This window comes from Bos javanicus, chromosome 8 (assembly GCF_032452875.1).
Source record: "Bos javanicus breed banteng chromosome 8, ARS-OSU_banteng_1.0, whole genome shotgun sequence".
NCBI classification, from domain to species: Eukaryota; Metazoa; Chordata; class Mammalia; order Artiodactyla; family Bovidae; genus Bos; species Bos javanicus.
Genome location: NC_083875.1, coordinates 34620643 through 34647376, shown reverse-complemented (window position 1 = coordinate 34647376; position 26734 = coordinate 34620643). Strand labels below are relative to the sequence as shown.

General features: G+C 37.1%; 1 protein-coding gene across 13 annotated transcripts in view; it reads right to left on the bottom strand.

Annotated features, from left to right (window-relative positions):
- PTPRD (protein tyrosine phosphatase receptor type D) overlaps nucleotides 1-13899 on the bottom strand; it is a 2538842-nt gene extending 2524943 nt beyond the window's left edge. For all 13 annotated transcript variants that reach the window (XM_061425298.1, XM_061425300.1, XM_061425301.1 and 10 more), the window contains exon 1: nucleotides 13668-13899. The gene's annotated coding sequence lies outside the window, so the exon portion shown is untranslated. The remainder of the gene's footprint in view (nucleotides 1-13667) is intronic.
- Between the last annotated feature and the right edge of the window lie 12835 nt (nucleotides 13900-26734).

Genomic DNA, 26734 nt, shown 5'->3' with positions numbered 1-26734 from the left:
TAGTAGCTGGTTCAACTTGAGCAAAGCCACAAAAAGAAATAAGTCCCTCAAAGTTGCCATTCTTATGTCATTGCCTGAAAAGAATACTCATGATACTCTGAAATCAGATTCAAAGTTAGTGTCTGAAGTACACAAACATGTAACAATACAAAATTTGAGATAGTCTCTTAATTTTCATCACAAGCTACTTAAATTATTTAAGTGTTAACTTCAACCTGTGTATATGACTTTATTATAGAGTACATAGTGTAGTAGAAGACAAGAAAGAAATAAAAATGAGAAGGTAGTTTGCAACCTGGGTCAGGAAGGTGCTTTTACATCACACTAAGTTTCTGTTTTTAACATTATACTCCATGAAATAAGGAATCCTTTAATGTTTTAAGCATAATCAGATTTGCATTAAAAAAATCGTTTGGTGGAAGAGAGAAGAATGAGGAGATAGGGTGGAAGTAGGAAGATGGGAAGTAGTCATCCAGGTAAGACATGTGCTATGGACAGAATGTTACATTCTTCCAAAATTCTTATGTTGAAATCTATTCCCTATTCAGTGGTATGTAGTGTAGCAGGTGATTCAGTCATGAAGGTAGAATCATCATGAATGAATCAGTGCCCTTATAAAGAGACTACAGAGAACTCTCCTGCCCCATCTATCAAGTGAGAATACAGTAAGAAGATTGTCTAATGAAAGTGAAAGTGATTGTCTGTTAACCAAGAAATGAGCTCTTACCAGACACTAAGTCTGCTATCACCTTGACCTTGGGCATGCCAGCTTCCAGAACTGTGAGGAATAAATTTCTGTTGTTTATAAACTACTCAGTCCATGGTATTATTGTCATAGCAGCCTGAATGGAATATAGCAATTCAGTAAGATCCTGAAGTAAAATTACTGCATAGGGAAAAGTTTAGTAGATAATAGAGGGTGGGCTTGACAGAGCTTGGTCCTGATAATATCATTTTTATGGTAGGACCTCACAGATAAACATGGATGCCAGCATAGAACTGATGAGACAACCTAGACTTTTAAAAAATTTTACTCTCTTGAAATTGCAGATTCTGCTTATTTTAGCTAATTTTCTGGATCTGTTAGATTTGTTTGCCTGCAGAGATCTAATCCAAGATATCTTGCACAACTCATATTGTATATGCAAATTATACTGTATATAATGAGTATATTACATTTTAAGAATAATTAACTACCCATTTAAAAATACTTTGGACCTTAAGATTATGATATATTTATTCATAAATCAAGAGAAATACAAAGACATTATTGTCAGTGTGTGCAAGAGTCCAGAGCTTCATTTTTTAGGCTTGACACTACTCTTCCTCCAAGCTTTTCAGTGATAGAAGGCCAGATCTTAACTTGCAACAAGAGTTTTAACAGTTTAACAATTTCCAGTGGACACGTTTACATCATAAAACTGCCCAGTCTGGCACATTTTCTATTTCTTAATTCTAATTTACAAAGGAAAATTCACTGAATTTCTTGGCAAGTAATCAGAGCACCTTAGGGAGGAAAGACCTTACCAAGATCTTGGGGGGGTTGGCGGGGAGATAATCCAATAAAACTGTTCATTAAGCTGTTTCCATATCATTCACACCTGAAAGGAAGAGGTTTGTGCCTCTTGAAATATGAGCCATAATATAACTTTAACTTTCTCTATTTGGTATTCTGTATTTCCCCAAATATAGGGAGCATGAAAGTTTTTGTATTAATACACGTGTTACATCTTGCGGTATTAAATAAAATGATAACTTGACACATGTATACCATAGACATAAAAAGTGTTGATTAAGTTAAGGAAGAACAAAGCTAATATTTTATTGAGTTTGATTTTAAAATGTCACACATTTCTGATAATTTTACAGAACATCAAAGATACTTCTCATGTCCTTTCAAAGTTAGGGTACCAGATTTCTATCAATAAGCTCGAGCATTTCTCATATGTTAGAAATCAAATAAATGTTTAGTAAGCTTTTTGGAGTTTGAAGAAAGTTGAGCACCAAAGAATTCATGCTTTTGAACTGTGGTGTTGGGAGAAGACTCTTGAGAGTCCCTTGGACTGCAAGGAGATCCAACCAGTCCATCCTAAAGGAGATCAGTCCTGGGTGTTCATTGGAAAGACTGATGCTGAAGCTGAAACTCCAGTACTTTGGCCACCTCATGTGAAGAGTTGAGTCACTGGAAAAGACCCTGATGCTGGGAGGGGTTGGGGGCAGGAGGAGAAGGGGATGACAGAGGATGAGATGGCTGGATGGCATCATTGACTCGATGGACGTGAGTCTGAGTGAACTCCGGGAGTTGGTGATGGATAGGGAGGCCTGGCGTGCTGCGATTCATGGGTTGCAAAGAGTCAGACATGACTGAGTGACTGAACTGAACTGAACTGAAGCTTTCTAGGTGATGCTAGTGGTAAAGAACCTGCCTGCCAATGCAGGAGACTTAAGAGACATGTGGGTTTCATCCCTGGGTCCGAAGATCTCCTGGAGAAGGAAATGGCAACCCACTCCAGTATTCTTGCCTGGAGAATTGCATGTATTGAGGAGCCTGGCAGGCTATAGTCCATAGTGTTGCAGAGCTGGACACTACTGAAGCAACTTAGCACACTGCACACACAAGATTATATTATTCAATCTTTTTTAATCTTTTACTATACAAGTTTAACTTTTCTATCCTTATAACCTAAAGATTAAATCATGATTTATGCTATAACTCATATTCCCTCAATTTAAGTTTCAAGTAAGCAATTGCACAAAAATTCAAGAACACTAATCAACACACTGGAAGAAAAGAAGCATATGAAAGTATTTTACTATTGCTATCAAATTAAAATTACAACAAATTTAATCCAACATGATGCAATGGTGTAAATATTACCCAGACTATGTGGCAATGAGACATAAATACTAAGAGTGCACCAAAGTAATTGTAATTAAAGTGACTCTTACAGGACCAATTGTTTGGCTTTCCTCTTCTTATTTCCTTACTGCTCATCATCAGCATCACCTATATTTTGTATCAGTTAATTATGCTAGTCTCATTTCCTTATCATGGGAAACATGCATTATAGTACCTTGGATTATATTCACTGGCAGATGGGGCCTTTTGGACCCTAAATCTCACTCCATCATATATGCAGAACTCATCTTCCCTGTCTTCACATTTGTATTCCTCTATGCCTTCTACACAAAGCAAAGTGACTCAAACATCTTGCGTGACTAAAAAATTCTGGCTCTTGGTCACCAGTCACTAAGTGCAGCAAAGTATGTAAACACCTGATGCAGCATAAAATCTATGTCCAAGGGTCTATAGGGGCCTGTTTGATGGGAACCACCTCACTCAACTTACTGAGAAGGGGCCTATGTGGGGAGACACCACTGGCAAAAACAGAGGGCACATCAGATTCTCCTTCTACCAGATCAACAGTCTCCAAGGAAGAAAAGAAATAAACTCTGCCATAAAATAGATAACTAATAAGGACCTACTACTACATATAGCACAGGGAACTCTACTCAGTACTCTGTAATGACCTACATGAGAAAAGACTCTAAAAAAGAGTGGCTATATCCCAGGTGGCACTAGTGGTAAAGAACCCAGCTGCCAGTGAAGGAGATGGAAAAGATGAGGGTTCAGTCCCTGGGTCAGAAAGATCCCCTGGAGGAGGCATGGCAACCCACTTGTGTATTCTTGCCTGGAGGACCCCATGGACAGAGGAGCCTGGTGGGCTATAGTCAATCGGGTCACAAAGAGTTGGACATGCCTAAAGCAACTTATGCATATGTATGTGTATAACTGATTCACTTTGCTGGCCACCTGAAACTTTCACAGCATTGTAAATACACTATACTCCAATATTGGAGAAGGCAATGACACCCCACTCCAGTACTTTTGCCTAGAAAATCCCATGGACGGAGGAGCCTGGTAGGCTGCAGTCCATGGGGTCGCTAGAGTCTGACACGACTGAGTGACTTCACTTTCACTTTTCACTTTCATGCATTGGAGATGGAAATGGCAACCCACTCCAGTGTTCTTGCCTAGAGAATCCCAGGGACGGGGGAGCCTGGTGGGCTGCCGTCTCTGGGGTCGCACAGAGTCGGACACAACTGAAGTGACTGAGCAGAGCATACTCCAGTATAAAAAAAAAAAAAAGAAAGAAAGAAAGGGAATGCACTCTAAAGCACTTGTGCCACCCTTACCCACTCAACTTTGGCAAGAGTTATCTGGAAATAGTTCGCTTTTGTGTTTTGTGTCTTCTCTTACTTTTATCCTGGAGCAATACTTTCACAGTATTCTGACCCTGTATGTTAGCAGTTACTTCCAAAATTTTGTGTTGGCTTCATTTGAAAGGAATTATATCATGAAAGCTGAGCTGGATATCTCATGTTGTCCACATTTGATGCATATAACCTATGTGATTGCAGAATTTTTATACACTAATGCTGTACACACGGGAGAACGGACCTATTTCAAAATGGCAAAGTGGTTTAAAATTTGGGATCTGCAGGCAGAGTGCAAAGTTTTTTCACTTTCCACTCTGCTACAATGGCAAATACATGGCTAAAATGGGCAGCTTTCCTTAGGTTCTGTGTACTTTAGTTCCCTCACCTGTAAATTAAAAATAACAACTACCAACTTCATGGGGCTGAGGTGGGATAAAATGAGTTAACGCCCATGAAGCAGTTAAAATAGTGACTGGCATACATTAAAGAGTCAAGATGTTTAGCTGTTATTATCACCTTCTATCTTAAGGCTTTTTCAAAGCTCATGAGAAGATTCTATAAGACAAAAATATTCCCAAACCCATGATGAAAATAAGACCCTGATGCCATCACTGATTAGGAAAAAAAATGCTTCTTTATTTTAATGTAATAAGAAGTGATAACTAGAATCATAAGAAGTAATGAACTAGTTAGGAAATGTGGATTATATTAATGAAAGTGATGGCTGAAATGTAAGGGACATGCCAATACAAACAATGATAGAATCTATTTTTAAAAACCTTAACAATATACATTTTTAGAGTCTCATGTGGTCAACAGATTCATCCCTGGGTAACTATGGCACCGGGTACCCAGTAAGGGCAATGAAATAAGCATAAAAGGGAATCTTGGCAGTAGAAACAGAAATGGGAAGAGATATCCAAACTCTACTGAATAAGGGAGAAAGGAAGCCTACTATAGTAGGAAACATAAGATCTCTTCTGACCTAGCTCCCTAAACTGATTAATCTCTGTGTTCAGCCTACATAAGATTTCACACCAGAACAAATATTGCCTGAAATATCTTCCCTGGAAATAAGCATATGTAGTGTATTATATAAATATAACTAGACTATTTCTTAAGATATACTACTTCAAAAAAATTAGTAATTATTAGTATGTCTTCGTGACTGTGTATTTATGTTCTTAAGTCTGGCCACTTACCAAGAATGGAGAGGTGTATGGGAAAACAGAAAGCACCTAAAACACACGCACACCAGAGGAAGGTGTGCAATCCTCAGGGGCAGGGAAATGGGACACTGAAGTGCTGATCTCAGTCCCACAAGCACACATTTCTACTGCAAGAAAGCTCTGTTGTCTTGAGCCACACAGGTATAAATCACGAGGCTAAGCCATGTCTTACAGAGCTAACCACACGTTTCCTAGGAGGAAACAAATGGATAGCACGTATGACACAGGACAAATGCATCCAGTCAGAGGAAAAGCCACCAGACATCCTCACACACCAAAATTACAAGCAACGAGCCACTGAAATAAATAACATTAATAAATATGAATTAAGAACTAATAGCATATTGTAAAATGCAATTTTCCTTGAAGCTGAAACCATATATTGTCTCAGGACTGTCAAATGTTACTGTTGAATAGTACCATCAATACATCTTTGACAAGGGCTTTTAAGGAAGATAAAAAGAGAAATTCTTTAAAATTAAGTTAGAAACTAAAGAAAGCAAAAGATGAATTTAGGGTAATTTTTTAACTCCAAAGATATCTAACAATTCAAGCAAGTTTCTAAAAATTTAAATTATACTTTTTTCCTCCTCTTTGGTTATTTGATGCAAAGTATATATTACAAAAAATATGAAAATAAGTCACACATTCAAATATACAGGCAGAATTTCCTCTCTTTCTCTCTGTTTGTTCTTTTTACTGGGAAAACCCCATGCTCTCCTACAATAATGCTTTGGTTGTAACTGAAACAGCAGCACAATTATTGACTATAACTTGTGTGCCATGAATTTGAAAATACAAAGGGACTGGTCCATAGACTGTAAATTGCTACAGTGGGCTGGAGATTTATTTGTGTTTCCCATATTTTGTCAACATGAGGATGGTATAGTGTTATGCTTATCATACCTGCCTCTCTGGAACTTTGGACAATGGGCACATTACCCAATTAGCAATGGAGTAACCCAACTGTGATGATGATAAAGGATATCAACTAACTGCAGAGGAATAGAACATAGCCTACAGCTGCTATACTAGCAACAAGGATTCTACCAGCTTCCAGAGAGATGCTGCTGACTCAGGATGACAGCCAATGAGAGGGGGAAAGTGATAAAGGAAGCGAAGAACTGAGGAAATTTTTCTGTAATTTAAAAGATTCTTTAGGAAAATTATATTTTCTCTATGGAATAAAAAAAATTCTTGATAACAGTGAAAGATTTCCTAAGAATACAAGATGATCACAATTTGGGAAGTTTTATATTGCTCCCTTATGAATGTTTACTCAGCATTCCTTGGAGTATTGGAGACAATAAATATTTGGCGATCAAATATTATATGGATTATGCTGCCTTGTAGTACCTATTACATAATCCTGACTAGTGATTCTGACTTGAAAATATATCTAAGTTGGGAAACAGAAGAGAAATTAACTTCTAGGTGTAGTGCATATGGTGCCTGAATTATTGCCCTCGATTTTTGTGCAAAATCATAGGAATTGATATAGATCATGAACTGATAAACTGACCTCCCTAAGGGTTCTAGATGGATACAAGGTAGAAATGGCAAAGACTGGGACAGTGAAGGTGCAAGCCAAGTTCCCTGTTATTCTCATGGCCATTCACCCCAAGTGGAAAGTCATATCTCAAACATTTGGGCGAAGAAAAATAGTGGAAGGATACAGTATCTAGGGTGAGATTAACAAGTCTCTCCTTTTCTCCATTTTCTGCTCTCTACATCCTTTATTCTACCTCTAAGTAGAATTTATGATCATGAAGATTCTAGGTCACTGTACTTGGACAATACTCAGTGATACAGCATGTAGAGTATTACTGCTTTTGTGCTAAGCCTCCCAAGACAATCTAATAAAAGAAATAGTATATCCTGCGATACAAATTCCATAATCCAGGTGTTTAGTAAGTAGTAAAAAGGAATATGTGCACATATGCTTGTCTGGCTTTGTTCTCTGTGCATGCAGCTGCTGAAGGGGGTCTCTTTTTCAACAGTACAAACTATATTTGAGAAATATAACTTTGGGTAGTCTTTAAAAGGTACAATTCACAGAGGTCCCATTATAATAAGTGCACTAATAGAGTCATGTAGCTGATTGCTTACATATTTGCAGGCTTGAAATGGACTTTTTAAAATAAAAGTTCACTAATTCTGTATTTAAGTGTAATAGTTTTTGTTCTTTGGCAAAGTAAATCAGATAGCATCCTGTATGCAATGACTCTTACAGCAAGGTATTCCAGTTAAAATTAAATATGTTTAACCTGAGAAGGAAACGGCAACCCACTTCTATATTCTTGTCTAGGAAATCCTGTGGACAGAGGAGCCTGGCACGTTGAAGTGCATGGGGTCGCAAGAATTAGACACGACTTGGTAAACCAAACCAGTACCACAAATCTGAGGTTAAAGATGACTGTTCTTAAGTAATAAACCATGTCATAACCAAATATTAATTTGTTCCTTACATTTTTTTAGGATCTAAGTACATATACTTAATCAGGTAAGGTCCATAAGAACATGTAAAAAAACAGCAATTAGGTTCTACGTAATCCTATACATCTCAAGTCTGTGGGAGAAGGCAAGGGTGGGATGATTTGGGAAATGGCATTGAAAAATGTATATTATCATATGTGAAATGAATCGCCAGTTCAGGTTTGATGCATGATATAGGGTGCTCGGGGCTGGTGCACTGGGATGACCCAGAGGAATGGGATGGGGAGGGAGGTAGGAGGAGGGTTCAGGATGGGGAACACATGTATACCTGTGGCGGATTCATGTCAATGTATGGCAAAACCAATACAATATTGTAAAGTAATTAGCCTCCAATTAAAATAAATAAATTTATATTAAAAAGGAATACTTAATAATTATTATTATGTGGTATTTAGAAAATATGGGCTTCCCTAGTGGCTCAGTGGTAAAAAATCAGCCTGCCAGTACAGCAGACATGCATTCAATCCCTGGGTCTGGCAGATCCCTTGGAGAAGGAAATGGCAACCTACCCCAGTATTTTTGTCTGGGAAATCCCATTGACAGAGGAGCCTGGTGGGCTACAGTCCATGGGGTTGCAAAAGAGTCAGACACAAGTTAGTGATTAAAAACAAACATTTGGAAAATATATGAAATTATTACAAGGGGGAAGGCCTTAGTAAAATGGTATATTGTTGAATTTCATTTGATTTAAGGACTAATCAGAGAGCACTTTGATTCATCACACTCTAACGTATGTTCTCTTTGACTATTCAATTATTGTATATACGCTTCTAAAAATTTTAAGCATACTAGTTTCACTAAATTTCATCTTTAATAAATGTATCTAAACACACAAACACATACACATGGACACACATGAAGATATACACAACAAAAAGCAAATGAACCCTCTATAATTAATCAGCAATAACTTGCATTCAGTTCAGTTGTTCAGTTGTGTCCTACTCTTTGCAACCCCATGAACTAAAGTAAATAATTTTAAATATAGCATGATCTCCCAATCTCCAATGATATAAAACATAAAACATTTGTAGAAATATAGGTCACTTGCTACATTTCAGAGACTTGTATCAGAAAAGGAGAAGACTAGGCACACTGATTTTGTTAGAGGGGAGGAAGTATCTAATTTCATCAACTATACAACATGAACTGCATCTAGGAAGAAATGATTGGTTTCTATTTAAAAAACAAGTACTTAAAATTAACACCATATGTATTCTTTCTCTGTATTCACTTTCCACAATAAGTATGATGATTACAAAATATTTTATATGAAATGTATTCTATATCATCAATGATATTTTTAACTTATAACTTACTATTTTCTTGTTAATGCAACACCTTAGATAATATTGCTCCATGATGAAAAGCCTCTCTGTGAATTTTGGAAATTTATCTCATCTTTATAATTTTTAATATTTGAAGTATTTAATTTCCTTTTTAAAATATTAGTTGAAATAATTCTTTCTATAGCTTCTTCTAGCTGTGACATCTATTACAGGTGTTACAGGGGAAAACATGAGTTAATTTCAATTGTACATATTTACCTAAACATGACATTGTAAAATAGCTTATATGAAGTAATTAAGAGGAGAAAAAGGGATGTCAAAAGAAAGTAATTCCTTTCATTTTTATCTTTTCATACCCTTCTGGTATTGAATAGAGTAACAAATACAAAAACACTTGTGCAATATTCTTTCAGTAGCAAGAGGAAAGGGAGGTTTAGAGAAAAATTAATCAAGCCCCTTCCTTCAATAATCTCCATCCTTCTCCTTCAAAACCACTCAAATAAATACTTAATCCAAGAAAGAAACAATGTCCAAGCACTGCCAACATTGTTTCAGGAAAATATCCTTAGACTTCCTTCAAACAAGATGGCTGCCCCAGCTCCTACATGGATTATCAAGCTGACATAGTGTAATTCAACAATTTGCTAAACACTAGTATTTCATATATTAGTAATTATATTAACTTGTTTCTAAGATTTTGTTATTGAAGTATTCTCAATTTGTAGCCCACTTTCTCTACTTGACAGAGAATAAAACCAGGTAAGGGAGTCCAAGTTACCTCCCTGGGGTCACACAGCCAATTATAAGGATCAGAGGAAAATTCAAAACAATTCTAGAATCACATAAATGTTTACCTTGTGAGTAATGTTCATTTTTGGTTGTTCATTTTCCTTCATTCAACACACTTTAAAGTGTTTGAAGAAACATAACCGTTATTACAAGTACATTTAACTTATATATTTTTTAACTGTTCTGGTGGAAATTCATTTACTCCTTATGGATGTCAAATTACTTTTGAACAACCTGATTAGAACCCAGTGAACTGACAGTAACCATAAAGAATTTGCATTTAAATATATAAGGAGATAAATTCAAGTGGCACTAAACTGGATACAAAATACTATTCATCCAATATTCACTATAACTTTTAAATTAGCATTATCAAATATGTATTTTCATATAATTTGCATGGTTAAAATGCATTAAATTCAGTATAAGTCCAAAAAGACATTGCTGGGGTTGAGGTATTTTATTCAAATGACAGAGGAATTTTAAAGTTATTTGTGATATGACATTTGAGAAATACATATGTAAAGACATATTGATAGATATTCTAATTAGCTGACTAATTAATCAGCTTTGAAAATCACACTTTTTTCAGAAATGTCTATAAAAGAAGCCATTGGGTAGGTGAATTTAAAATATGTAGCATGCATTTCAGATCACCTGTTCTCAAATTTCCATAAAAAATCCATCCATTACCCACCTTCTCCCATAAGCCAGTCTTAGAAATGCAGAGATAGCAAAAGTTAAATCACTGAAACTCTCCTAACTGCAAAACCATTTACACCAGTGGTAGCCACACTTGTCATGTGTACTATTAGTCATACTAAAATTTTAATATAGTATCCAACTAATTTTTTTATATAAACCAGCAATATTTTAGCTTTTGTCTTATACTTAACCTTACTAAAGAAAACGTCCTTTGCTCTTGCAGATTGCATCCGCACCCTACTAATAGTACACAGGAAGGAAAGGATGTCATTTCATATACGCAAAAACAAAGTAATTTAACCATATTTCAGAATTGCATCTGATTAACAATGTCTCACTTGTTTTAAGGAAATAATAATCACATCCAAAAGGTTCCATAGAATGTATGATCATGTGGTCCATAAAATCTTTAAATATTGATAGTTTCAGGACTATACCTGTAAATTCGATGTTACTATTAAAAGAAAAGTATGTTTGCCTTCGCCAACTGCAACTGTAAGCAAATGCAGCTGTACAGCACTTTATTAGTAAGAACTCCTTTAGTAAGCACACGTTTAGAGGAATTAATCATTCATTCCCTGCAGACTGCTTATGTATTTCATAGGGCCATTATCTGATCTGAATAACAAGAACAATTGCATAATAAAACATATTACTGCTGACCTTAGCAACTTTCTTTTTTTCAACTTTAAAGTTGCAACCACTTCTGGACTGCACAAAAAGCTGGTGGCCAAAAGACCTGACGATTAAATTGCCCCATTCAGCTTTGACTTTCTTCTCTCTTATTATATAGGGACAATGATCAAACATAATATGTGCAAGCTTTACTAGAAATGGTTGTAATTCAGGCTATCTTCCTCAGCACTATGACATAATTAGAAACAGAATCTGTGTCAGATTAGTCTTCATGTTAATTCTGTCATGTTTTTCCTTCTGTGGAATACATGTCTTACAGTAATATAGGCAATAACATGTTTGGCCCACTCAAATTTGGTTACCTCAGTACAAACTCACCTTTTATTTTTCAATAATTATGTTTTCAAACATCAGATATTCTTTCAGATATTTGAGGTCACAGATGAGTAGAGGTCATTTGCTATAATCCAAATCTGATCAACCTGAGTCTTTATTTTAAATTATTTAAATTTACTTTAAACTAATGGTAGAAGTGGCAACTGAGAGCAGTAATATGTATAAGAAAACACATTTGGATAGAAAATGAAGTAATATACAAGAAATATTGATAAGTCTTTACCAAGTGATTTCCATGTATGGTAACTTCATGTCAACAAATTTATCAACTGTCCTCCTGTTATTTCATTATCCTAAAAACTTATGTCTCAAGATATTCAGAGCTTTTGACATTGGATAATAACAGTTCTGAAAGATCTCTCCCTTTTTAAAATCAGTGATCATTAGTTCACTCTTCAATTTTTTTTTTTTTAATTCAGTGTCAAAAGAATATAGCTGCTTTTATATAATAACTTGAGTAAATAAAAAGGTGTTTTTTCACTTTACCATTATCATCAATTAAATATAAGAAAACCTTTAGGTATTATTTGATAGTACGGTGTTTTCTTAGAAATAAAATCTGTGAGACAAGTGGTTTTAATTTTCAGTCTGGTTTTTAACTCTTAAAATGATTAGAAAAGTGTATTTTATACCAACATGGAAAATTGAAAGTTAAAGAAAAAACAAACTTTTTCTAATAAGTATTCTATACTAGTCAGTATGAGCGTTATGTCAAAGAACTTTGAATTTGTTAATCAGCTCTGTTTTAACTAAACTGTAATTCCTACTGTATCTACTGTATATGTAACAATGCGAGAAGAATTGGATTCAGGATCCATTTGGCAGTGATAAAGAAAAGAAAAAAAACTGCTGAAATGTTACTGATTCTCTCCCTCTTCTGCAAAACAAACTGACTCAACTATATTTGTCCTGATATAACACAAAGATTTTATTTAGATATCACAAAATATTGCCAAATGTATTTTTTTTTTTAATTTTAAGATATCGTTAACCCTTTCACAGAGAAAGGAAGAGTGTCCTACTTGTTTTTACAGAAATGCTGCAGCTACTGACACGGTGATGTTAACCCCAAGAGGAATACTGCCTGCAAAAGTTTTTGATGCAGAGATAGTCAGCCCTAGGAGACACCTTAAACCTGTCACAGGCTGCTGAGCCCTGTCACAGTTTATAACCTGCTGTGTCAAAGTCACAGCCTCAGCTTCTGCCCTCTCCAAAACATTTTTCAGATTCCTTTTCCAAATTAATTCCATGCATTTTTTTTCTAAACGAAGCTATTTCTCATATTTTCCTCCACATCTCATTTATCTACAAGCATTAAAAAACAAAACAAAACAAAAAAAACCTCAACAGGCTTTTATTCCAGTCTTTCACACCACCTATATTAACTTAACTTTCCCTTGACCCCCCCCCCCTTTTTTTTAAACAAGCTCTCTTCACAACTAAAGATAAAACAAGCAACCAAGAGAAGTCAGTGAAGGATGGGAGTTGGTGTGGATTAAGACTGAGGTTGAAGGTAGCAGTAGGGGGGTACCAGTAGGGTTAGAATTCTCAAGTTTTTTTTGTTTTTTGTTTTTTGTTTTTCTCCCTAGGAACCCATCCTTGAATCTTAGAACCAACCAGGGTTTCAAACACCAAGCTTCCCATAGCTCGTGAACAATGAGCGTTTAAAAAACAGATCTCCAGTATGGTTGCCCACACTGAAGTCTGCTCAATGCAATGTTCTTCAAAAAAAAAAAAAAAAATTGCTTAGCAAACCACTTCTCAATTAAGAACTAGTGAAGTTATATAAGTCAACTTGTTCCCTGGTAAAACGAACAAACTGCCCGCCCATACCATCGGGGGAGAAGCATTCATTCAGCATATGCCTCACTTTAAGACAAGAAATACGGAAGCACAGTTTACTTACTAAAGCAGCCGCTCCAGTCTTCCTTGGAAACCCTGAGGAGTCTTCTCCTTTCTCTCCTTCCAGTCAAATAAAGAATTGTCTTTCTATTCCACACAGGCCCAGAATAAACTGCAAGAAAGGACAGCACATGCACAGCCGCCCGTCGGGCTCTGGCTTTGGTCTGCTGCTCCTGCTTCGGGGGTTCTGCTTGTTTCAAAAGTGGGATCTTCTTTTCGGGAGGGAGGGGGGGAGGGCAAGAGAAAATCTGGGCGCTCCGCAAGCTCGCCGGGGTCCTGCAAATTATTCTGAAGGCAAAGTACCTGCACTCTCCCCGCGGAGGCTGCCTGTCAGCGGCGCGAGGAGGGAGGAGGCTGAGGAGGAGGAGCAGCGGGAGGGCTCGGGCTGGGAGGGAGCGCGGGGCGGGGGAGGCCGACGAGCGGCTGGCGGAGAAGCTGAGGGACCGTCCTCCGTCAGGGCGAGGCGCTGCCCCACGCGCTCGGGCTGCCGGCTGCGGGCGCGGCGGGGCGGGGAGCCGGGGCGGCGAGCCTCTCCCGGTCGCTCCCGCGCTGGCCCGCTCGCTCGCGCTCCCTCCTGCTCCCGCTCGAACAGACAGGCACACACCCCACGTCTCCGGCGGCAGCCGCCCCGCCGCACGCACTCACCTGCATTTCCTTAACGAGCCACTTGATGGCTGCCAGCGGCGCGGGCCGGGCTCCGGCGGGCGGGCAAGCGGGAGCCTGGGCGGGGAGGACGCGGCGCGGGATGTTCCGAGGGCCCACCCGGGAGGCGGTGGCGGCGGAGGCGGTGGCGGCGGCGACGGTGCGGGCGCGCGGGCTGGGGCGGGATGAGGGGAGACGAGCCGCGCTCCCGAGCCGCCCCGACGCTGACCAGGTTGACCCTGCGCCCCCGAGACCTTGGCTGGATTCCAGGGCTCGGGGGTCAAACGGTCGGAGCGGGGAGAGGAGGCCATGTCAGGCACGGGCTATTCCCGACCACTAAAGCCACAGAGGACTTGCCCAGGTGTGGATCCCGCTTGCGCTGCTTCAGGTGTTGGCGTGCTTTCGATTAATTTTACAGGTGTTTGGGGTTTTCTGATTTGGAGGGAAGCTGGCGGTAAGGGTTAGGGGGTGGAGGGTTTAAAAATGCAAGGGGCAGAGATTTAATTTACAGCACAGTGGATGCTTGGGAAGAATCCCCTTTAGTAAGAGGTAGGGAAGGGGAGCGAGGCTGCGAGGCGCCCGGGGTGTTCTGTATCAGACACAGGATGCAGCTGTCTGTTGGGATGTTTGGCAGCCTGACTGACGGGACTGAAGGAGACATTGGGCTCTGCCCAAGTGGTAGTTGAGAAAGGCAGGGGGTTGGGGCGGGGGAGACTGCAAAAGAGTTGCTGGGAAACAGTCTCGCTGTTGAGAGGACACGGGCGGGCATTGGGGGAGTAATTTCTTCCCCTCCTGCTCAGTACCCCACCGTAGAGCGGCCAATGCCAGTAAGGTGGTGTCCTACAGACTCGGAGAGGAACTTAGATCCCCTTAAGGAAGCTAGAAAAGGAGACTGGAGCTGGGGAAGAGGATGGGTGGGCAGGCTGGAATAAATTTAGCAGAAAGCTTTTATCACTCTACCGTCGTTCATGTCTCATCAGGGCACACAACTATGGCAACATTTTTGTTTTTTTTAATGCTGTCTTTCTTACTAAAGAGGGAGCAATGCCACTACGTTGATGCTTAAAGAAAATAATAATTATCCTGTTTGTAATAATGCAACAGAGAGCCATCCAGGTACTCTCTATTTAAACGGGCTGTTAGCGTTGTGGATACAAACAGAAAGCTCTGAGCTATCCACTTGCCTTATTTGGCCAGGATCTAATAGTAGAAATGTCACTTTCTACCAAAGAGAAATAAAGCTTAATCAATATAGGTGACATTTCCCCAGGGTCTGTTTTCTTTTCTGCCTGCTTCATTGCTTGCCATGTCCCTTTGCTCCTCAGCAGTGACCCCTCTTCTGAACCCATCTCCTACCAACCTCCCTGATCTGCCTCCTTAAACTGCACTGAGCTCACCCATTTAAGAAGGTTCACATGCACACAATAAATATCACTTAAAGCTGCTCTCGGAAATGATAGGCTCTAAACCAAAAAGACTTCTGTATGTGTGCAAGTGTGTGTGCATGTGTACTGCGTGTCTATCTTTGCAATTATGCAAAGCACCTGCCCCCCCCTTATGGTGTTCTCTGTGCAAGATTATCACTAACTCATTCTCTCTTCCTCTCTCTCCTTCTCTCCCTCCCTCCTTCTCTCTCTGCACAAATGCATACCACTCACCCGTCTCAGATCCTTCCTGTCAGTGCTCAATAATGGTTTTACATGAACTTTCTGTTAGACAGCCTCTGACTACCAAGAGCGAGTTGGAACAGATTGGTAGGAGAGATGCTGGTGTTCATCGCTGCTGCTGTGTTTCCTGTCATCACTCACTCATTACTAAACTACTGTACTTAATGCCAAGTGGCAACAGAAATGATTTCCTCTCTTGCTATTTGTAATCATGTATTTGCCCTCCCCCGGAAAAACATATAATTAATAATAAAAGAAATAATGCATCCTGAAACCATGGGAGGGGCAGATGGATGGATGCTGACCGACCGTCCTGTTGTTAAGTCAGCTTTTCTGTTGCTGTTGCTGCAAAGACAGTGTGACTACTCCCTTTCTGCTGTTTCTGGTGGGTTAAGCAAAGCATTTGGCCCTTTTACTGTGTTCTCCATCTTTCCCTTGATAATAATTTGTGTATTTTAAATAAAGATTTCATTCTGCCAACCCATAGGAAGCTTTTAACAAGATGCAGCTGACCGTATTGATGTCTTACATCTTTTTACCGCTGTATGGGGGTATTCAGCCACTTGAAACCCATCTCAACTTCAGTTCAAAGTTGGCATCTCACAGACAAGGTGCTCCCTGGGGCTGATTTACTCTTATTTCTGTACAACTACTTTTTGGTGTCCTCTAGAAGAACACAAGATTCTGAAAGCAATGAAAGACTGAGGCTTTTAATCAGTCCCCTGCCTGCTACACCTCTCTCCCCTCCTAATGGCACCACAAACGTTAATTGTGATTAGCTTATTGTAGAGATTTTATTAGTGATTCATTAGAGTTGGACTGGGATATCCTTCCTGAAGATCATGGCTCCAAGCCTGAAATATTAAGACAAATTCATTATCTAACTACCTACTTTCAACTCTTGTAATATTATGGTTTGTTTATCTTCTTCTAAATGAAAAGACAACTTTAAATGTCCTCTTTGAGTTATTATTGTATATTTACTTTTAAAAGGCAGTGACCTCTTTAATTGGTCATTGAACCATGTGTTTAAAATAATCATGACAAATATGAAGTAGAAATGTTAGGAAAAAAAGTTTGATAGGGTAATACAGGGTAGTGCTGAGTATGTCTATTAGTCTGTCTCGAGATTCTTTTTATTTTACCACATGACTTCATTTTTATCAAAACTTAAATTAGAGAGGTTACATTTAGGCTTATAATTGATTTTTAAAGTCTGCTTATGCAGAAAAATATCTCCAAATTCATATTTGGATTTTTGAGTTTTGAGGGAATTAAGTACTTTCTTGTCTTATTTTTTGAATTAAGCTTGGCAGTGCCTGGAGAAGGGAATGGCTACCTACTCCAGTATTCTTGCCTGGAGAATTCCATAGACAGAGGAGCCTGATGGGTTATTGCCTGTGAGATCACACAGAGTAGGATAGGACTGAGTGACTAACAGTGCAACAAATAATTTCCTGCAGCAATAATTTCTTGTTCTACGTATGTCCTTTATTGATAGCATCATGGCAAAAATTCCTAATTATTCAGCAGTCCATACTGTGGTATTAGAATTGAAAATAAAGGAGAAGGTATAGATAACAGTGTTAGTCTGTCAGTTGTGTCTGCCTGTGTGATCCCATGGACTGAGGCCCTCCAGGCTCCTCTGTCCATGGAATTCTCCAGGCAAGAATACTGGAGTAGGTAGCCATTCCCTTTTCCAGGAAATCTTTCCACCCAGGGATTGAACCTGAGTCTCCAACATTGTAGGCAGAGTCTTTATGGTCTGAACCACCAGGAATGCCCACAGATAACAGGGTGGTAAGGAAACTAGGAAGAGCAAGTAACCTGTTATAGGGGAGACAATCAACAGTGATTGAAAGAAAGTAATCCTGTGACCACCTGATGGGTGGATTTTATTTGTCAGTATAGTCTCTCACATTTTACCAGCTTTCTTCTTTCTTCTATGGTCTGCATAAATGGTGTAAACTTAATTTCTTCTCCCTTTTCTCAACTTTTGCTTCTAAAGTTATGCTGATTGGCAGACTACAAGTTGAAACAGCTTTATATTGAAAATAGGGTGAAATCAGGCACTTAATGAATCAGACTGCTTATACTTATCTCACATGAGACAAGGATAATCCTCTACAACTTTTTTTAGTCAATAAGGGTGGAGTTCTAATTGAGTAAATAGATCTAATTTAGCTAATTTGTTAAAGATGTTTTGCTGCCAAGAAATCTGCTTAGGAAACTTTAAAACACAATGAAAAAGAGTCTTGGCTGTACCCAATTTAAAGAGCCTTAATGAGCGGAGTCATTTTTGTGATAATTGTAAGCGTATGGTTTAGATGTTATTCCACTGAAATCATCATGTGGCTAATGCTGTTACACAAAATCTAAATGCTTGGGAAATATGGGTTTTGATATTATGTATGGAGAAGGCAGTGGCACCCCACTCCAGTACTCTTGCCTGGCAAATCCCATGGATGGAGGAGCCTGGTAGGCTGCAGTCCATGGGGTCGCTAGGAGTCAGACACGTCTGAGCGACTTCACTTTCACTTTTCACCTTCATGCATTGGAGAAGGAAATGGCAACCTATTCCTGTGTTCTTGCCTGGATAATCCCAGGGATGGGTGAGCCTGGTGGGCTGCCGTCTATGGGGTCGCGCAAAGTCGGACACGACTGAAGCGACTTAGCGGCAGCAGCAGCAGCAGCGTATACTTATTATTATTTTTTTTTTTTTTACAGAAGGCCTGAAATATTAGAAGAGGACAGTGAGAAAGAATTTTTACACTGGATGACTAAAGTCCTAAATTTGACATTTGTGCGAATCATCTCCATTCCTCATCTACCCCCTAACACTGCTGCTGCTGCTGCTTGCTGCTAAGTCCTTTCAGTTGTGTCCGACTCTGCGCGACCCCATAGACGGCAGCCCACCAGGCTCCCCCATCCCTGGGATTCTCCAGGCAAGAACACTGGAATGGGTTGCCATTTCCTTCTCCAATGCATGAAAGTGGAAAGTGAAAATGAAAGTGAAGTTGCTCAGTCGTGTCCGACCCTCAGCGACCCCATGGACTGCAGCCTTCCAGGCTCCTCCATCCATGGGATTTTCCAGGCAAGAGTACTGGAGTGGGGTGCCATTGCCTTCTCCACCTTACCTCTATAGCTTTCCACTATAGCTAAAACCTAGGATACTCAGTATCACTTTTCAGTTGCTGCAACTCAGCCACTCCTCTGCAAAGTATCCATTATCTAAATTCTCCTCAAAAATCACTCCTGATTGTGCCTTTTGTTTTCTGTAGGTTTTTGATACATTGTTATAACTTGAAGTATTCAAAGATACCAAGACACATTTTATTCAATTATTTTTAAATTCAGTATATTGTCTAGTGTGTATAGAAGTGTCTGAAACTGGGACTTCTCTAATGGTCCAGTGGTTGAGAATTCACCTTGCAATGCAGGGGACATGGGTTAGATCCCTGGTCAGGGAGTTAAAATCCCACATGCCACAGAGCACCTAAGACTTAGTGCCATAACCAGAGAGTCCATATGGCATAACACAAGATCCCACATGATGCAACTAAAACCTGATGCAGCCAAATACATACAAAATAAATAAGTTTTAAAAAAGAAGTGTCCAAATCTTCCCATTACTCAAACTAAAAATACTTAGTAACTTTAGCATGCTACAAGAAAATATTTGATGGTATTGCTGATATATATAGCTAAATATAATACATACATTAATATTTTCCACAGAGGTATCAATCTTTGTGTATTAAATGAGCCAAAATTGTCCAATGTGAAAAGCTGTTTATCTTAAGCATATGTCTCAATATTTTATGGCATGTGACTGCAAAATAATAATAATACATAATAATATGTAATAGTAATACATGTTTTGAAGTCTCGTATTTAATATTTGATGGAGTACACTGTAGTTCAAAGGCACTGTGATTTTCATCAATTTTATGGAACTAAATGAGCAAGGAAGTCTATATGAATTCATTCTTCCAGTTTTTAAAGGAAAAGCCAATAATGAGAATGCAAAGCGGACTCTACTTACCAGTGATAACCCAAATATAATGTCCCATGCATATATTTTGGGAAGTGATCAACTGGATATAAATACAAAGTATACAATTCATTAAATTCTTTTAAGCTAACATTAGAAAACTATATAATAAATTAACAAGGTACAGAGAGAGTTCCTTCATAAAAATAAGGTATAATTTGAGAGAGTATATGTAATAGTTCTTATGGATTTTTGGTCTATTTTTTACCTTAAAATTAATTTTAAAAAATATATCAAGTGCAAGATTTTACCTTTACATTTCTTCCTAATAAAAATGATTGTAAATTTTGTTTCCTCTATATCCTGAGTAATTTTGTATTTTCTTTCATAAATTAGGTGTAAGAATGATCACATCCATATATGTGTACACCACATGAGTACACATACTACTTTTCTAAGTTTTTAAAGTGCATTAGCAATATATTGTCTAAATTTTAAATCTAAGGAACATGGAGTGCAGAAAACTCAGGTTGATTAGCTGACACTAGATCAAAAGTTGTATTAGCATTTATTTTTGTTGCAGGTTTTATTTATATTTTGAAAAATTAAAATTTATAGTTTTTTTAATAGAAGCAAAAGAAACAAATGTATAAAAATTAATTTTAAAGCCATATCAAATAGGACTGCTTTATTGCAATCTGTATATTATAGGTGACATGCAAATTAGAAGTGTATCTCTTCTTTATGGAAGGATATTTAAAGAAAATCAAAACAATTCTATATAGGCTTTAAAATTAATTTTTCCCTGTAATTATTAATATCACAATACCATTTGACTTGACCCAGCACCTTCATCATTTTATACTACTAAAGCCAGTGTGTGGGGGATGTTCATTTTTTACATGAGTAATAAGTGAAGTCCTACTATTCCCTGGCAACTTTCCTCCTCCTCATAATTTAAGAAGTAATTTTAATGTGAGAACACTTCACATATACACATACATGTGTGTGGGTGTGCATGTATTATTTAAATGCAGGCTTCTTTGTTAAATTATAATGTGTGTTTTCACAAACCCCATCTCATTACATTTTATGAAAAAAGCATTATCACATTAAATCTTTAAACAAAAAATTTAAATGAGTCATTAAACAATCATTGCTTTACTGAAAAGGAGAAAGTATCAAGAAACACTTCTAGCAGGGAGTCTTCAAGAAAGGGTAATAAGATAATGTAGCTGGTGAGGCATCATCTTTATAAGTTCTCACTACTAGTAATAATCAAAATTCTCATCAGAGTTTCATCTAAGCTATAAAAACGTGAACATAATAGGGATATAGGTCATGAATATGAATGTGATGAGGAAAGGATTTATTAATACTAGTGTGTTCCCCACCCAAATCTCTTCCTGCCACCAGACCTTTTTCTCAGACACACACCCCTACAGATGCACTCAGAGCATAAGAGGTTTTATTTTCCTTGCTAAACTCTTGTTCCTATCTTGCCCTCTAAGACATTTTTTGCCCCTCAGGTTCTCAGGCTTCTGTTATGCAGAAACTGGAGAAGTGGAAGCAATCTGGGAGTGAAAACTCAAATTAGGGATTTGGGGAAACCAAGAGTGGAAATACAAGAGTTAAAGCAGTTGTAAAATAAGAATCTCCCAAGCAACTATGAGACGTGGGAAAGTTAGAAAGAGAAAGACAATATGTTTCATAGAAGTGTCACTGAGGGATGTGAATCAGGGCCTTCCAGTAATGCTTTTGAAAGTCCCATTATTGAAGACTGGATTGCAATTTTACTACTTTTTGGTTTTTAGATTTTGTATTTCCTTGGACAGGCAAAAACTTTTACCATACCATAAGGAGAATGGAATTTTTTGGTTTCACACACACACACACACACACACACAAATGTTTTCACCCAGACAAATATAGGTCACATATTTTAAAAATTAATTTTAAAATCTTAAGTTAGTTTTAAAAGGTACCAGTATGATTTTAGTACAAATGCGGTAAATACATTTTTCCTAAATCTCCCAAGATAAATGTATTACTTAGATTGAAGTTTTAATTAAGTAAATTTTCAAATCTTTAGTGACAACTATATCTGTTCTCAGAAGAAAAGGTTTACACATTATAGATACTAATAAAATATTAACTAATAAATAATCAAATGTTTGTTTTATTTTAACATTAATTTATTCAGTAAAAACATTCATACACACTTTTCCCCACTTTTATTCTTTAGAAGAAATGTAAAAATTATTATCGAAAGTCATATTATTTTTTAGGAATCCAATTAGTACTTCTCAGATATTTTAAAATCCAAAGCCTCTCCCCTCAGTCTCTACTTAATAAGTCCTACACAAACCCATGATACACAAAAATCTTGAATATACTAGAATATACTCATCCAGACAAAGGAGATACATAATCTCATTCTCCATCCTTTGTTGTATTCCCACAATGCCAATAACAGGTGGCAGTTAGGACCAAAAGTAATACAGAGCCATCATACAGTTTCTCTAAGTACATTCTGTATGTCTTTTGGCACAGTAAAGAAGAGGGTACTGAATTTCAATTTCAATGGACGTAGCCAAACACATTTTTGAGAACTTATTGTATGCAAACGGGACTGTGTATGTCTAAGAAGGAGGGGCCTGGGGAGGTGGATAACGGGCAGGGGCAATGCAACTAAACAACTAAAGCCCGTAAACAAACATAATTCAGAAATCTAAGAGCACATTATATTTCAAAGATTTACGATGCAAAATTTAATCAAATTCACCAAGCAACTTTGCAACCAACATTGTAATGCAGAATATGGGAAGAAACCTACATGTCAGCAAGATGTCTAAATACTCAGCCTGCCAAAACTCCAAACTAAAATTACTGATGAAATACTAAATTAAAAATATATACTTCAAAGTCTCTGAAAAAATTAGTAAGGATGCTCTCAACTATTGAAATTAAAAGAAATTCACAGTTCATAAACAGTTTGATATAATTATAGACCAATAAGATATGCATGGCTTATTTCAACTTTGATCCTTCAAAAAGTAAGAGTGTTGAGGAAAATATATGGCAAAACCAATACAATATTGTAAAGTTAAATAAAATTAAAAAATAATAAAAGGTTGGAAAAAAAAAGAAAATAAGCAAGAATATTTCTGGAAGAAACTCACTAAAACCCTTTCACTTCTAGGGAGAAGGATGGGCCATGAGGCTATAAAGGAAACTAAAAAAGGCAGGAAATAGTAAGTACCAGGAATAAGCAGCACTGAAAAAAAAATGAAATGGAAGTGGTAGTCGTGTCCAACTCTTTGTGACCCCATGGACTATAGCCCACCAGGCTTCTCTGTCCATGGAATTCTTCAGGCAAGAATACCGGAGTGGGTGGCCATTTCCTTCTGCAGGTGATCTTCCCAATCCACAGCAATGTTGGATGTTAAAACAAAGAGGTGGGTTCCTCGTATTTGCAGCAGGTGGCAGCAAGGGCTAATGAGCAATAAAAGCTAAGAAATATTTTGGCCTAGTTATCAATGTACTCTTTTAAAGAAGAGCAAAGAAGATTTTGCAAAATAATGGAAAGAATGTGCAGAAAGTTATGGCTTGAGTGTTTAAGATAAACAGAAAATAGAAATTTCAGAACATCTGCAATATAAGCTTTGTAAAATTAAGAATATAAAGTACTTTTGAAGTCACAATAAAAAGCAAAAGTGAAAGCAGATAATAGACTATAATGTAAAATGTTAAAGTTAGAGTTCTGAGAAGGACAGATACAGTAGAAAGATAAATAGTTAAAAATTAAATTCTATAAAGCTACAAATTAGTCAATAACATCAGAATTAGAAAGCAAAATGAAACAGAAACAGTAGAATTTATAATGTAGAAAATTATAGTTGAAAACTAAGGTTTCTATTTAGTAGTGAATATAATTTTTCTAAAAAAAATTTAAACAAATTTTCACTTTATAATGTTAATTAAAATGCAAAGATATACAAAAGTGTGTGTATATATGTATATATAGGTATACATTATATATCCATATATGTATCTATATATCCATATGTATCTATATATCTTGATAAGTATGTATCTATCAATATGTATCTATATATCCTGATAGGTAGGTATGTGTGTATCAATCTATCCTAATACTGTATTACACTTGCAAAAAAAAAGATAATTGCATTGTAATACCTAGAACCACTTTAATTTGTTGTACATCTATATTTTCTAAAATAAAATGATTTATTTTCATTACCAGAAGTATGTTTTAAATATATATAATTTTAAAATGTCTTTGAAATATATTCTGAAAGTAAGCGCTTTTTCTTTTTTCAAATGTTCCTATTATTTGCAGTAAAAATATACAGAATTTACAAAACATGTTAAATCATAGTGGTTACTATATGCAAATTTTTACAACACTCTTAAATGGAGTTTCATAATACCTCTTCTATTTTTCACCTTACATTATTTTCTGCTGTATATATTAAATAGTAAAAGATGGCAAAACTAATGTTCCACCTTGTTTGAAAAGCTTTTGCAAAATCAAATTTTAAAGAAAATCTTTTGCATATTTTCTAAATATCTCCAGATCTTCTTTCTGTAATTAAATTTGTAAAGATTCACTTTGCACATTATATCCCTCTTGACAAAAATTGCTTCCATGCATAAAAGGAACAAATTGGTAATTGAATAGTGCCAGAAATAAAATAGTTCAAGAAAGTTCAAATATGTGGTCTCTGAATGTTTTGTACAGGCTTATTGTTTTTCTAAGTTCAGTTAAATGATTCAGAATTGTTCCAGGAATAACCTTTACAAAATTAAAAAGTACATTTGCATTATATTGAGTGGCTAACTAAAATGCTAACAATTCTAACTGGAAAGGTTTTAAAGTTGAAAAGAAATATCTCATAAATTGAGTGCATAAGTGGTTGAACATTTAAAAATATATTTGTTTTTCTTTTGACATTTTAATAGTACTAAAATCTCTTTTAAAGGTAAATATCTGCACCCTATTGATTATGCATTCAGTGGTTTCATTATGAAATACCCTGATATAACTTATGTGAATCACTCTAATTTTCTGATCTAAACCCTAGGATTCTGAAGCACAGATTGAGCAAAACAGCAAAATACTGAGTGCATGATGGTTTAATTATTGCCTTAAGTCAATTTGATGTCTACATGATTTCAAATTTAATTCTGATAAACCAAAATCAATAGTGTTCTAACTACAAAATTATGCTCGTAACATATATTTCCTAAAGAAATGACAGTAATTTAATTGATTTTAATTTTGAGTTGTATAAGTCATATTCTGAATCAGTGTTGTAAAGACGTCATAGTTAACTTGAAAATCACGGTTTTCTAATACAGAAAGAATGGGAAGAGGAGAGGGAAAGGAGAAAGAGAGAGGCTTGTTTATTCTTATAGTTAATCTCTACTGTACTACTTCATACTGTTTTACATTCAAAATGGAAATCTCTTAAGGAGAGAGAACGCTACAATAGAGAATGCTTGTGGGTTTTTTCCCTGTTTGGAGTTTTCAGTGGATTTCTCAAGTCCTTCTTCTGAGATCATTCTTTTCCATGGTAGAGGATTCCCAAGATAAGGAACTGGCTTTTTCTATTACAAGTGTCAATTTTGTAAGTGGTTTTAGTGGTTTGAAAATTTGTCCAAGAGTAACAAGAGAGAAACCACCAATGTGTATCACATAGACCACCAAAGAGCCATCAGACTCAAGTGGCTTTCAGTCACCATTAACCTCTGCTGTCTGAAAATACAGTATCACAAATTTTGCTTGCTATTAACAAGACTTTCTGTCTTTCTGCCTGATTTTACTTTCCCACTTTTTAATGTTTACGTACAAAGAGCAAACACTAAAATGCTACAACAGAGTACCAAATATTTTAAAATTAAATAATGTCAACAAGCTCTATCACCTGGCAAGTCTGACGTTTCTGTTCCCATTCTACAAGTGAGTCAGAAGAAGGTAGAAGAAGGTAAAATTTACTTTTCTGATAAGATTAAGTAGCAACTAGAGGGAATCCTTTTCCTTAAAAACAGTGTGGAAGACAATGCAAAGTGAAGGTTATGTGTGTGCAGTAAGGAACCAGACTGCCTAGGTTCATATCTCGGACAGTATCAGTAAATAATTTGGCCTCTCTGTATAGTACTTACATCTACATAAACTCTCCTTCCCTGTCAAATGTTAATAATCATAATATCTTCCTCACTGGATAGTTGTGAGGACTATCATATGTAAAGCACTAGTAAATGGTAAACAGTATATGATAATGAACTCCTGACATAATAAACAATGTGGATGAACTGTACCATTTAGCTTTCCTTGCCAGATATTTCACCTCTTATTACTATTCTGGTTTAAGTGTTAAGAGTAGTTAAATTTTGGGGTGCCTGACAAAACCATACCCCTGCTTTGAAAATACTCCTTACCAATAGCTCCCACTAATGGAATTCTATTTGCACAACCTTCTGAGTGACCAAAGTGGATTACAGCAGGAGGGGAAAGCTGATCCATGGGAAAAGAGAACATTCTCTTATTTCCTACATTCCGCCTTCTAAGGATTTCAGTGACAGGATTCAGAAAACACAGCCTAAAGGGGATTTGTTGGAAAACTGAAGCCATGTAGACTTGGGGCAGACAAACCTACGCATCTGTGTGTTAGCAAAGAGACTTGGCCACAAAGGGGGAAAAAAGAGAAAGCCTGGAAGATGGGGAGAGAAAAGAGGCTATGC